Below are 12,612 nucleotides of genomic sequence, written 5' to 3'. Positions count from 1 at the left end.
CCCCCCCCTAAGTGCTCCCAGGCTGGTGGTTTAGACCCTGGGAGCTGTGGTTGGTTGGTATTGTTGCTCTCCTCATGGTGCCACAAACCCTTTCAGCTCCTTCAGTCTTCACTCTAACTCCTCCATTGAGAACCCCATGATCAGTTCAATGGCTAGTTGTGAGCATCTGCCTCTGAATATGTCTGACTCTTGAAGGCCTCTGAGGAGATATCCATATCAGGCTCTTATCAGCATGCACTTCCTGTCTTCCACATCAGCATCTACCTTTGGTGATTGCACATGGGATAGATACTCAGGTGGGGTGGTCTTGAGACGGCCCCTCCTTCAGTTTCTGTCCCTCACTTTGTCTCCATATTTGCTCCCTTGAGTATTTTGTTGCTCCTTCTAAGAAGGACCGAATCACCCTCACTTGGTCTTCCTTCTTTATGGGCTTCATGTGGCCTGTGAGTTGCATCTTGGGCATTTCAAGGTTCTAGGCTAATATCCAATAATCAGTGAGTGAATACCATGTGTCTTCTTTTGTGATTGGCTTACCTCACTCAGGATGATAATTTCTAGTTCCATCCATTTACCTAGGAACCTCTCGAATTCATTGTTTTTAATAGCTGAGTAATACTCCATTGTGTAAATATACCACATTTTTTGAATCCATTCCTCAGTTGAAGGACATCTGGGTTCTTTCCAGCTCCTGGCTATTATAAATAAGGCTGCTATGAACATAGTTGAGCATATGTCCTTGTTATATGTTCGAGCATCTTCTGGGTATATGCCTAGGAGTGGTATAGCTGGATCCTCGGGTAATGCTATGTCCAATTTTCTGAGGAACCGCCAGACTGATTTCCAAAGTGGTTGCACCATCTTGCAGTCCCACCAACAATGGAGGAGTGTTCCTCTTTCTCCACACCCTCGCCAGCATCTACTATCACCTGAGTTTTTAATCTTAGCCATTCTGACTGGTGTGAGATGGAATCTCAGGGTTGTTTTGATTTGCATTTCCCTGACGACTAAGGATGCTGAACATTTCTTTAGATGCTTCTCGGCCATTCGAGTTTCTTCCGTTGAAAATTCTTTGTTAAGGTCTATACCCCATTTTTTAATAGGGTAATTTGGTTGTCTGGAGTCTAATTTCTTGAGTTCTTTGTATATATTGGATATTAGCCCTCTATCAGATGAAGGATTGGTAAAGATCTTTTCCCAATTTGTTGGTTGTCGTTTTGTCCTATTGACAGTGTCCTTTGCCTTACAGAAACTTTGCAATTTTATGAAGTCCCATTTGTCAATTCTCGATCTTAGAGCATATGCCATTGGAGTTCTGTTCAGGAACTTTTCCCCTGTGCCCAAGTATTCGAGGCTTTTCCCCACCTTCTCTTCTATTAGTTTCAGTGTATCTGGTTTTATGTGGAGGTCCTTTATCCACATAGACTTGAGCTTTGTACAAGGAGATAAGAATGGATCAATTTTCATTCTTCTACATGTTGTCTTCCAGTTGAACCAGCACCATTTGTTGAAAATGCTGTCCTTTTTCCACTGGACAGTTTTAGCTCCTTTGTCAAAGATCAAGTGACCATAGGAGTGTGGGTTCATTTCTGGGTCTTCAATTCTATTCCATTGATCTTCCTGCCTGTCTCTGTACCAATACCAGGTAGTTTTTATCACTATTGCTCTGTAGTACAGCTTGAGGTCAGGGATGGTGATTCCTCCCGAAGTTCTTTTATTGTTGAGAATAGTTTTCGCTATCCTAGGTTTTTTGTTATTCCATATGAATTTGAGAATTTCCTTTTCTAACTCTGTGAAGAATTGAGTTGGGATTTTAATGGGGATTGCATTGAATCTGTAGATTGCTTTTGGCAAGATGGCCATTTTTATTATATTAATCCTGCCAATCCATGAGCATGGGAGATCTTTCCATCTTCTGAGATCTTCTTCAATTTCTTTCTTCAGAGACTTGAAGTTCTTGTCATACAGGTCTTTCACTTGCTTGGTTAGATTCACACCAAGGTATTTTATATTATTTGCAACTATTGTGAAGGGTGTCATTTCCCTAATTTCTTTTTCAGTCTGTTTATCTTTCATGTAGAGGAAGGCTACTGATTTGTTTGAGTTGATTTTATAACCAGCCACTTTGCTGAAGTTGTTTATCAGGTTTAGGAGTTCTCTGGTGGAAGTTTGGGGGTCACTTAAGTATACTATCATATCATCTGCAAATAGCGATATTTTGACTTCTTCCTTTCCTATTTGTATCCCTTTGACTTCTTTTTGCTGTCTAATTGCTCTGGCTAAGACTTCCAGTACTATATTGAATAGGTAGGGGGAGAGTGGGCAACCTTGTCTAGTCCCTGATCTTAGTGGGATTGCTTCAAGTTTCTCTCCATTTAGCTTGATGTTGGCTACTGGTTTGCTGTAAATTGCTTTTACTATGTTTAGGTAGGGGCCTTGAATTCCTGATCTTTCCAAGACTTTTATCATGAAGGGATGTTGAATTTTGTCAAATGCTTTCTCAGCATCTAGTGAGATGATCATGTGGTTTTTTTCTTTAAGTTTGTTTATATAGTGGATTACATTGATGGATTTCCGAATATTGAACCATCCCTGCATTCCTGGGATAAAACCTACTTGATCATGATGGATGATTGTTTTGATGTGGTCTTGGATTCGGTTTGCTAGAATTTTATTGAGTATTTTTGCATCGATGTTCATAAGGGAGATTGGTCTGAAGTTCTCTTTCTTTGTTGGGTCCTTGTGGGGTTTGGGAATGAGTGTAATTGTAGCTTCATAGAACGAATTGGGTAGTGTTCCTTCTGTCTCTATTTTGTGGAATAGTTTGAAGAGAATTGGTATTAGGTCTTCCTTGAAGGTCTGATAGAATTCAGCACTAAAACCATCTGGTCCTGGGCTTTTTTTAGTGGGGAGGCTTTTGATGACTGCTGCTATTTCCTGAGGGGTTATGGGACTATTTAGATGGTTTATCTGCTCCTGGTTTAACTTCGGTACCTGGTATCTGTCTAGGAAATTGTCCATTTCATCCAGGTTTTCCAGTTTTGTTGAGTATAGGCCTTTGTAGTAGGATCTGATGATTTTTTGAATTTCTTCAGTTTCTGTTGTTATGTCTCCCTTTTCAGTTCTGATTTTATTAATTTGGATACTGTCTCTGTGCCCTCTGGTTAATCTGGCTAAGGGTTTATCTATCTTGTTGATTTTCTCAAAGAACCAACTCCTGGTTTTATTGATATTTTGTATTGTTCTTTCTGTTTCTATTTGGTTGATTTCAGCCCTGAGTTTGATTATTTCCTGCCTTCTACTCCTCCTGGGTGTATTTGCTTCTTTTTGTTCTAGAGCTTTTAGTTGTGCAGTCAACTTGTTAGTGTGTGCTCTTTCCAGTTTCTTTTTGTAGGCACTTAGAGCTATGAGCTTTCCTCTTAGCACTGCCTTCATGGAGTCCCACAAGTTTTGGTATGATGTGTCCTCATTTTCATTGAATTCTAAAAAGTCTTTTATTTCTTTCTTTATTTCTTCCTTGACCAAGTCATCATTGAGTAGAGAGTTGTTCAGTTTCCATGTGTGCGTGGGTTTTCCATTGTTTTTGTCATTATTAAAGACCAGTCTTAGTCCGTGGTGATCTGATAAGATGCAAGGGATTATTTCAATCTTTTTGTATCTGTAGAGGCTTGTTTTGTGACCAATTATATGGTCTATTTTGGAGAAGGTACCATGAGGTGCTGAGAAAAAGGTATATTCTTTTGTTTTAGGATGAAATGTTCTATAGATGTCTGTTAAGTCCATTTGGTTCATAACTTCTGTTAATTTCAAAGTGTCTCTGTTTAGTTTCTGTTTCCATGATCTGTCCATTGCTGACAGTGGGGTGTTGAAATCCCCCACTATTATTGTGTGAGGTGTAATGTGTGTTTTGAGCTTTAGTAAAGTTTCTTTTATGTATGTAGGTGCCCTTGCATTTGGAGCATAGATGTTCAGAATTGAGAGTTCACCTTGGTAGATTTTTCCTTTGATGAGTATGAAGTGTCCTTCCTTATCTTTTTTGATTAATTTTGGATGAAAGTCGATTTTATTTGATATTAGAATGGCTACTCCAGCTTGTTTCTTGGGACCATTGGCTTGAAAAATTGTTTTCCACCCTTTTATTCTGAGGTAGTGTCTGTCTTTGTCACTGAGGTGCGTTTCTTGTATGCAGCAAAATTCTGGGTCTTGTTTGTGTATCCAGTCTGATAGTCTGCGTCTTTTTATTGGGGAATTGAGACCATTGATGTTAAGAGATATTAAGGAAAAATGATTGTTGCTTCCTGTTATTTTTTTTATTAGAGGTAAAGTTATGTTTGTATCTTTTTTGGGGGTTGTTGGAAGATTACTTACTTGCTTTTCCTAGGTTGTAGTTTCCCTCCTTGTGTTGGCATTTTCCATCAATTATCCTTTGAAGTGCTGGGTTTGTGGGAAGATATTGTGCAAATTTGGTTTTGTCATGGAATATCTTGGTTTCACCATCTATAGTTATTGAGAGTTTTGCTGGGTATAGTAATCTGGGCTGGCAATTGTGTTCTCTTAGGGTCTGTATGATGTCAGTCCAGGCTCTTCTGGCTTTTATAGTCTCTGGTGAGAAGTCTGGTGTAATTCTTATAGGTCTGCCTTTATATGTTACTTGACCTTTTTCCCTTACTGCTTTTAGTATTTTTTCTTTGTTTTGTGCATCTGATGTTTTGATTATTATGTGACGGGAGGTATTTCTTTTCTGGTCTAGTCTATTTGGTGTTCTGTAGGCTTCTTGTATGTTTATGGGCATCTTGTTCTTTAGGTTAGGGAAGTTTTCCTCAATAATTTTGTTGAAGATATTTACTGGCCCTTTAAGTTGAGAATCTTCATTCTCATCTATACCTATTATCCTTAGGTTTGGTCTTCTCATTGTGTCCTGGATTTCCTGGATGTTTTGAGTTAGGAGTTTTTTGCGTTTTGCATTTTCTTTGACAACTGTGTCAATATTTTCCACCGTATCTTCTGCATTTGAGATTCTCTCTTCTATCTCTTGTATTCGGTTGGTGATGCTTGCGTCTGTGACTCCTGATCTCTTTCTTAGGTTTTCTATCTCCATGGTTGTCTCCCTTTGAACTTTCTTTATTGTTTCTATTTCTAGTTTCAGGTCCTGAATGTTTTTGTTTAATTCCTTCTTTGTGTTTTCTTCCATTTCTTTAAGGGATTTCTGTGATTCCTCTTTAAGGGCTTCTATCTGTTTACTTGTACTCTCCTGTATTTCTTTAAGGGAGTTACTTAATTCCTTCTTATAATCCTCTATCATCATCATGAGAAGTGATTTTAATTCTGAATCCTGCTTTTCAGGTGTGATGGGGTGTTCAGGGCTTGCTATATTGGGAGAATTGGGCACTGATGATGCCAAGAAACTTTGGTTTCCGTTGCTTATGTTCTTGCGCTTGCCTTTCGCCATCTGGTTAACTCTAGTGGTACCTGCCCTCACTGTGTAAAACTGGAGTCTGTATTTCCAGTTATCTTGCTTATTGCAGAGCTCCTCAGAGTCCAGAGGTCTCTGTGGTCTTATGCTCCTAATCTCCTGGGTGGAATAACTCCTGGGACTCAGGCCACCTCTTGGATCTGGAAATCCTTCTGCTCTGAGTGCAGTGGGTCCTCGATGACTCAGGATTCAGTTTCAGCTGCTCTGAGTGCAGTGGCTCCAGCTGCTCTGAGTGCAGTGGCTCCTGGATGACTCAGGATTCAGTTTCTCCACAGGACAGGAGCAGACTGACTCTGTGTCTGCTCCAGCCCGGAGGAGCAGGCAGGGGCAGAAGGGAAGTGGAATTCCGGAGGGGCGGGGTTTGGGTAGCTGCTGTGCCCTGGATGTCCCTGGCTCCCCGATCTATCTCTGGGGTTTAGGGAGTGAGATGGAGTTCTTACCAGCTGCTCTGAGTGCAGTGGCTCCTGGATGACTCAGGATTCAGTTTCTCCACAGGACAGGAGCAGACTGACTCTGTGTCTGCTCCAGCCCGGAGGAGCAGGCAGGGGCAGAAGGGAAGTGGAATTCCGGAGGGGCGGCGTTTGGGTAGCTGCTGTGCCCTGGATGTCCCTGGCTCCCCGATCTATCTCTGGGGTTTAGGGAGTGAGATGGAGTTCTTACCAGCTGCTCTGAGTGCAGTGGCTCCTGGATGACTCAGGATTCAGTTTCTCCACAGGACAGGAGCAGACTGACTCTGTGTCTGCTCCAGCTCGGAGGAGCAGGCAGGGGCAGAAGGGCGCAGCTGGGATTTTTAAGCATTTAAAGGAAAGTCATATACCCAAACACCTTACACCAGCAGAAAAGGGGCGGGATTTAGAGGCTCGGTTCATCGATGTTTACGTCATCCAGTGCCAGGCCGAGGCTCAAGAAGTAACAATCGCCCGAGCAATTGAACTAAAGCATGCTCCAGGACTGATCGCTGCACTTGCATACGAAACGGCCAGCTTCTACCAGAAAGCAGATCATACTTTGTCCAGTTTGGAGCCTGCACGCTCTGCTAAATGGAAAAAGTACCTTCACTTGAAGATGTGCTTCTACACGGCTTATGCGTATTGCTACCATGGCCAGACTCTGTTGGCAAGTGACAAATGTGGAGAAACAATCAGATCTCTCCAAGAAGTAGAAAAATTGTACGCAGAGGCAGAAGCCCTGTGCAAAGAGTAAGGGGAAACCAAAGACCAGGGCCAACGGCCAAGCCGTCAGGACACTTGTTCTTTCGGAAGCTAGGAAGCCTTGTGAAGAACACCCTGGACAAATGTCAGAGAGAAAATGGCTTCATTTACTTTCAAAAAATTCCAACAGAAGCCCCACAACTGGAACTCAAAGCAAACAATGGGCTGGTAGAGCCTGTGCCTTTTGAATTTCCTCCTATGAGTGCTCACTGGACACCGGAAGCATTGGCTGTATTTGATCTCACCAAGAGGCCCAAGGACAACAGTATGAAACCCAAACCGGAAGAGGAAGTGAACCCTGTAAAAGAACCAGATATCAAACCACAGAAGGACACTGGGTGCTCTGTCTCATAAGAATGTCACTCACTTAGAAATAGCTTCTGGTCCATAAGAGAAACCGTGGAACTTCAGTTCACCTCTTCTGATTTCTCTGAAGCCCATAGGATAATTGTTAGCTTCAGAGCGACTTGGCCTTTAGTTTATTTATTCTGAATTTTTAACATAGAGGCATTTCATGATTTTGTTTCTGGGCTCTGCTTTTTTAATCAGTACAACATTTGGAAAGGTTGTTTTTCACACCTCTAATGAGTGTATGTTTTTCTTTGGGGGGGGGGATTGGACCTTTTTTGAGCTCTAGATAGTAAGTTTCATGTTCATGTTTTTCTACTTTCACAAAAGTGTTTATTCTTCTGCTTTGATACCAGAGGAATGTTTTGAAAAGAGATGGGTTTGCCTCGCATCACCAACTTGTCATACCTGAGTCTCAGTCTTCTGGCAGGGAAACGGAATTGTGGTTAAAATCAGAAAACCTCAGACCAAATTCTTTCCTTATATTTAACCAGAGTCTATAATTACTAGAAAATCAGTGTCTTCAAGGACATGTAGGTTACTTGGAAATCGGCAGTATGGGTCTGTGCCCTTCAGCCCCTGGCTCAGCAGTGTGGGGCCATGCTCTCTTCACCTTCTGTACTGACACACTGGTTGGTTTTTTGTTTTACAAGTATCTTTTCTAATGAACTTTTTACTTAAAGGGTAAAAGCCTTGTGCTTCTGTGTAGAGAGAAAAAGAATGGAAGTAGGTTTTGAAGAAGTAAAATGTTGCATGTTGTAAAGAAAGCCTTCACAAACTCAACCAAGATAGGCTGTCCTGGATCACATTGGTAATTCCTTTGTTAGAAGTGTTGTAAGAAAATGCCTTTTGTTACCTGATTTTGGTGTACATCATGTTTTTAACATGGTTTTCTTCAATATATATCCTATCAGAATTGTTTGGCTTTAGGCCAAAGGCCATAGCAACAGAAGATTAGGCTATAGAAAATATAGACATACAAGCTTTGATCTTTAAAGTAGGTTATATCACTTATAGGATTTGGTTATACCCAGAGACTGGGATGGTGGCTGTGTGATATTTTACCGAGTAACAGATATGGGTGTATCCTGCTTAGTTACTCTCTTGGGGAGTTAACTTCCTTTTCTAGGTGACAGGTTGCTTCATGTATATGTGTATAGGCACATTCCTAGACCACTGCATCCCCTCGGGAACCCTGGGAGAAACACGTCAATCTGCATAAAATATTGAAACAGGAATATACATCTCATGATAAAGAATGAACAGATTATACCTGTCAATCAAGATTGTAGTCAATAAATCATATACCATAGTTTACATTCCTTTGAAAAGCTACATATAATCACTAAGAGGTTTTTTTAAATAATTTAAAATGTTAGTTACAGCTTGCAATATCTAGTATTTGAAGCTGCTGCTTTCAGAATACTTGGAGTAACTACTGAATGGGCATTAAATTTTATTCTGCTGCCTATAGAAAAACAATACTTTATTAAGTTTTTACCCTTCCTACAGAGTCACTTGTTAAATGCCAGTTACTGACAAAACTTTAACCAGTACTTGCTGCTGCCTGTTTACGCTCTGTCTGTAGGACTTATTCTGTGTTCTAATACTCATTAACCTAGGTAGTCATGCTGTGGTTTCTGTGGACTAAACTGCCGTTCATGAAATGGAAACACATACTATGTCGGGCGCTTCTGTAAAGGGCAGTAAATGCAGGTGTTTAAAATCCAAAATTGGCAGTGTTCACATGTTCGCATGAGCAGTCTTCAGTTGACTACAAAGGTAACACCAGACACCTAATATACCCCACAACGAACGGTTCTGAAGTAGTATTGGGAATCTGGAGAGATACGGATATAAAGCACTGCATGCAGGTCGTGGACAGATGAAAGTGGATATTGGTGTTGCATGTATTTCATACCAGGCAAGGACAGCTCACATGCTATTTCTCCACAGTGTTTATATGATTTATCCTTTTGTTTATGAAAATAAAAGCCATTTTACTGACATAAAAAAAGACACTGGTTCTCTATATAGTATAAAGAGTTAATTCCCATTATTCATTTTTACTATCTAACATCAACTCTGTAATAAATCTCTGGTTTTTGTAATATATGTCTGACTCCAATTCTTTCCTGACAAACTAAATGGAAATATATATTGTTTCCATTTCCTGTTCAGTCAGTTTGTGTTTCTAGAGCTAATGCCAAATATGTGCTAAACACTATAACCCTTGATTCTTTAACAACCATCTCCATTGACTAATTTTATGTCAACTTGACACAAGCCAAATTCATTTGTAACTAATAAACTCAATTGGAACAAGAACCCCACCTTACTGACCTGTGGAAAAGCTCATGATTCAGTTTTAAATTAATAATTGACATGGAAAGCCCTATCACTATGTGCTGGGCCACCTCTGGTATCAAGTTCTGCATGGCTGTGGAGAGGACTCTATGGCACAGTTCTTACCCCTGGAGCAGAGCCAGCAGGGCATGGGACTCCACAAATGCTGACAGCTGCTAGTAGTAAGACTTGTTTGTATAATAATCTGTAACATATTGTTATGTTCCTCCATCAGGTAGTGTTCTCCCTGTTAAGGTTAATGACTCCATGAAATTGAGTGACCTTGGGGAGTAAGAACACATTTCTCAACAAAAATGGTAAATGCTGTGACCTTCAAGACAGGCCTTCAAGAAAGAACTCAGAAATCATGTGTTATAATTTCCCTACTATGCAAAATATAAGGATGCAATATGAATTGTATGAGGGGCTTCACAGTTGTAAAAGAACTAAAACAGCTGCACTAATGAGCCAGTTTGTCATAAAGATACAAAGACAAGTAGATTTCTGAGTTCAAGGCATTCTTGGGACAGAGCACATTTAGGTCCAGGCATGTTGGGAATGGTGATTTCAGAGCTGGATCCCACCCAGCAAGCTTACTGTCTGTGCTTGCAAAGTCAGGCAGATTCCAGAGTTTAAGTTCAGCCTTGGACAGAGCAAGTTTAGATCCAGACATGATGTGTATGGCAATCTCAAAATGGGATCCTACCAAGCTAAACTTATTGCTTGTGTTTACAAAGGCAGCCTGAGTTAACTTACTGTTTTTAAAAATGTACTTGCTATCTCTTTAAGAGGGGTGGATATATTATATCCTGGGTGATATAAGAAAGTAGGCTAAGCAAGACATGAGGGGCAAGCCAGTAAGGAACATCCCTCCTTAATCTCAGCATCAGGTCCTGACTGAAGTTTCTTCTCTGACTTTCCTGGATGATTGAACTATAAGCTTAGAAGCAAAATGCATGCTTCCCTCTTTAAGCTGCTTTCTGCCATGATGTTTCATAACAGCAATGGTAGACCTAAGACACTATCCTAGAAATTCATTCCCTGGCTAATTATTTCAGTTTTCTGGATTGCTTTCTTAATAAAGGTAAATCAGACCTTTAATCCTTTATTGTCTTCTCTTTCATACCTCATGCTGCAATTGTTCTGAGACTTGTCTCTATTAATGCCATAGGAAGGTTTAGGCATACTTTTCCCTAGTACAACTGCATGTCATCATTCTGACATTTTATGCCACAAGGTATCCATTATCTCTGTGATATAGTAAGCCATACCTTTGACTATTGACCCATTAAAAAGGAAAGCCAGAAAGAGAGAAATGAGATGTAGCATTCTCATTGATTAAAAGAATCTTACTCCCCTTGGTAGTATGAATCCTTGTCACCATCTTAAACTCAAGAACAAAAATTTCTAACTCAAACAATTAAAATATAGGAATGAGGAGTATAGAATTTTCAAATAAATTGCATGGGCATGAGTGAAACAATCAGTGCTTTATTTATCTCATTGTTTGAACAGGTCTTATGACAGTGATCAATCACCTATTTGATGTCACCTATTTGAGACATCAATGACCAAACCTCAAATGGCTTCATCTACAAATTAGCAGTTCATTCATACCTTTCATAAAACATCCTTATAGGATAGATAGATAGATAGATAGATAGATAGATAGATAGATAGATAATTATTGCATATGATACCAACAAAACAAATTTCATATCTAGGAGACCAAGGTAAACAATGAAGTAAGGAAGTAATGATACATCATAGGGATCAGAAAGCAACTTGGCACTGCTAGCTTTATTTCTCACATAGAGGAATTTTTCGCATTGCAAACTTAATTTACCTCCAAAGTCTGATGATTTGAGTTATTCCTGGGAGCCACGTAATGAAAACTCAGAACCAATTATCTCAAGTTGTTCTTTGACCTCCACATGCATGGCCATCCATAGACAAAACAAGCAAGCATGCAGAATAGGTAAGCAAATAAAATCATTTAAAAAGAAATCACATTTTCAAAAATAAATACAATATACTTCACCCAAGTAAATTATGAGATAATGACAAATGATCTACTATATTTAATTTTCCCCTTACCCAAGAAATCACGTAGATAATATGAATGAAAACGAAGTGTGATTGAAAGAGGAATTTTATGTTAGTTTAAAATCAATAGTATAACAGGAAGCCTTAATTCACTAATACAAATAGTTAAGAATTGCAGGTCAGCTGGCTTGTTAACCCAAGGCCATCACAGGAGATGCAGAGCTGGAGAAACAAAGGTCAATTGAGTGTTCTGGGAATCTGTTCCCGTGGTGTCTGACTTAGCCTCCTCTGGAAACACTCCCACCAGAGGTCCCAAGGACTTGCGAATTAAATTCAGCCAGATGGTCTGTTGGCTGAGATAAACATTCACACTGGGTCTCAAGGCCACAGGGACCAGAGACTATTCTCGTGAGATTTGTCAAACCTCTGCTTGGGAACTGCTTACACACATTACAGACATTTGAAACAACCAATTGTGTGTGATTACCCACAACCCTCTCCCTCCCCCACCCAGGGCCTTTGCCTATAATAACCCTAAGCTTTTGGGCCTCGAGGTCGATAACCCCTAACTCCTGCGTGAGGCACGTATCGACCTGAAGCTTCGTATATTCAAGGTCCTGACTCATGTAATTACAGCAAGACGGTTTCTGGAGTGACTTTGGGTCCCCTTGGTGGAGTCTTTCAGTGATAACGAACCCTCTTATCTTTAAGTCTTGTGAAGCATGACTTCTGAGCCACTGGCATGGGAGATGTAAACATTCTCAAGTTTCTATCTGCTCTGCTATATCAACAAGACTCACAGTACAGATCAGAAGAGCTTATAGCTATCTCACTAGCTGTGTGGTCTTACCATCTAGGTTTTATTCTTAGAAAGAAGGAATAGTCACTGGAGTAATGATAAGATGTACTTTGGATGGCAGTTTCACTAAATACCTAAAAAGTTGCCATGACAAATAGAATTCTCCATTATGTCAGACTATATTATATCATGTATCCAACCAAAAATCTTCATAACTTTCCCTCACTTATCACTGCATTGATAATTTTATGCCACTTCTTCAGGATAAATATGAAAAGAATATTTAATTTTTATTATGCAAGTGACAAAGATGATCAAAGCAACAAGAAAATTCAAAGCTTAACTGTCTTGTCTCTCTACATCTACATGGCTTGAAAGTCTAAAGGTTTCCA

At 40.0% G+C, this 12,612-nt stretch overlaps 1 pseudogene; it reads left to right on the top strand.

Annotated features, from left to right (window-relative positions):
* The window catches only part of LOC114625204, a 12,437-nt pseudogene extending 5,402 nt beyond the window's left edge, over positions 1-7,035 (top strand).
* The last annotated feature ends 5,577 nt before the right edge of the window (positions 7,036-12,612 follow it).

This window comes from Grammomys surdaster, unplaced genomic scaffold, assembly GCF_004785775.1.
Source record: "Grammomys surdaster isolate TR1022 unplaced genomic scaffold, NIH_TR_1.0 65, whole genome shotgun sequence".
In the NCBI taxonomy this organism is placed as follows: domain Eukaryota; kingdom Metazoa; phylum Chordata; class Mammalia; order Rodentia; family Muridae; genus Grammomys; species Grammomys surdaster.
Note: the sequence above shows the minus strand (reverse complement) of the source record. Positions and strands in the feature narration are given on the sequence as shown.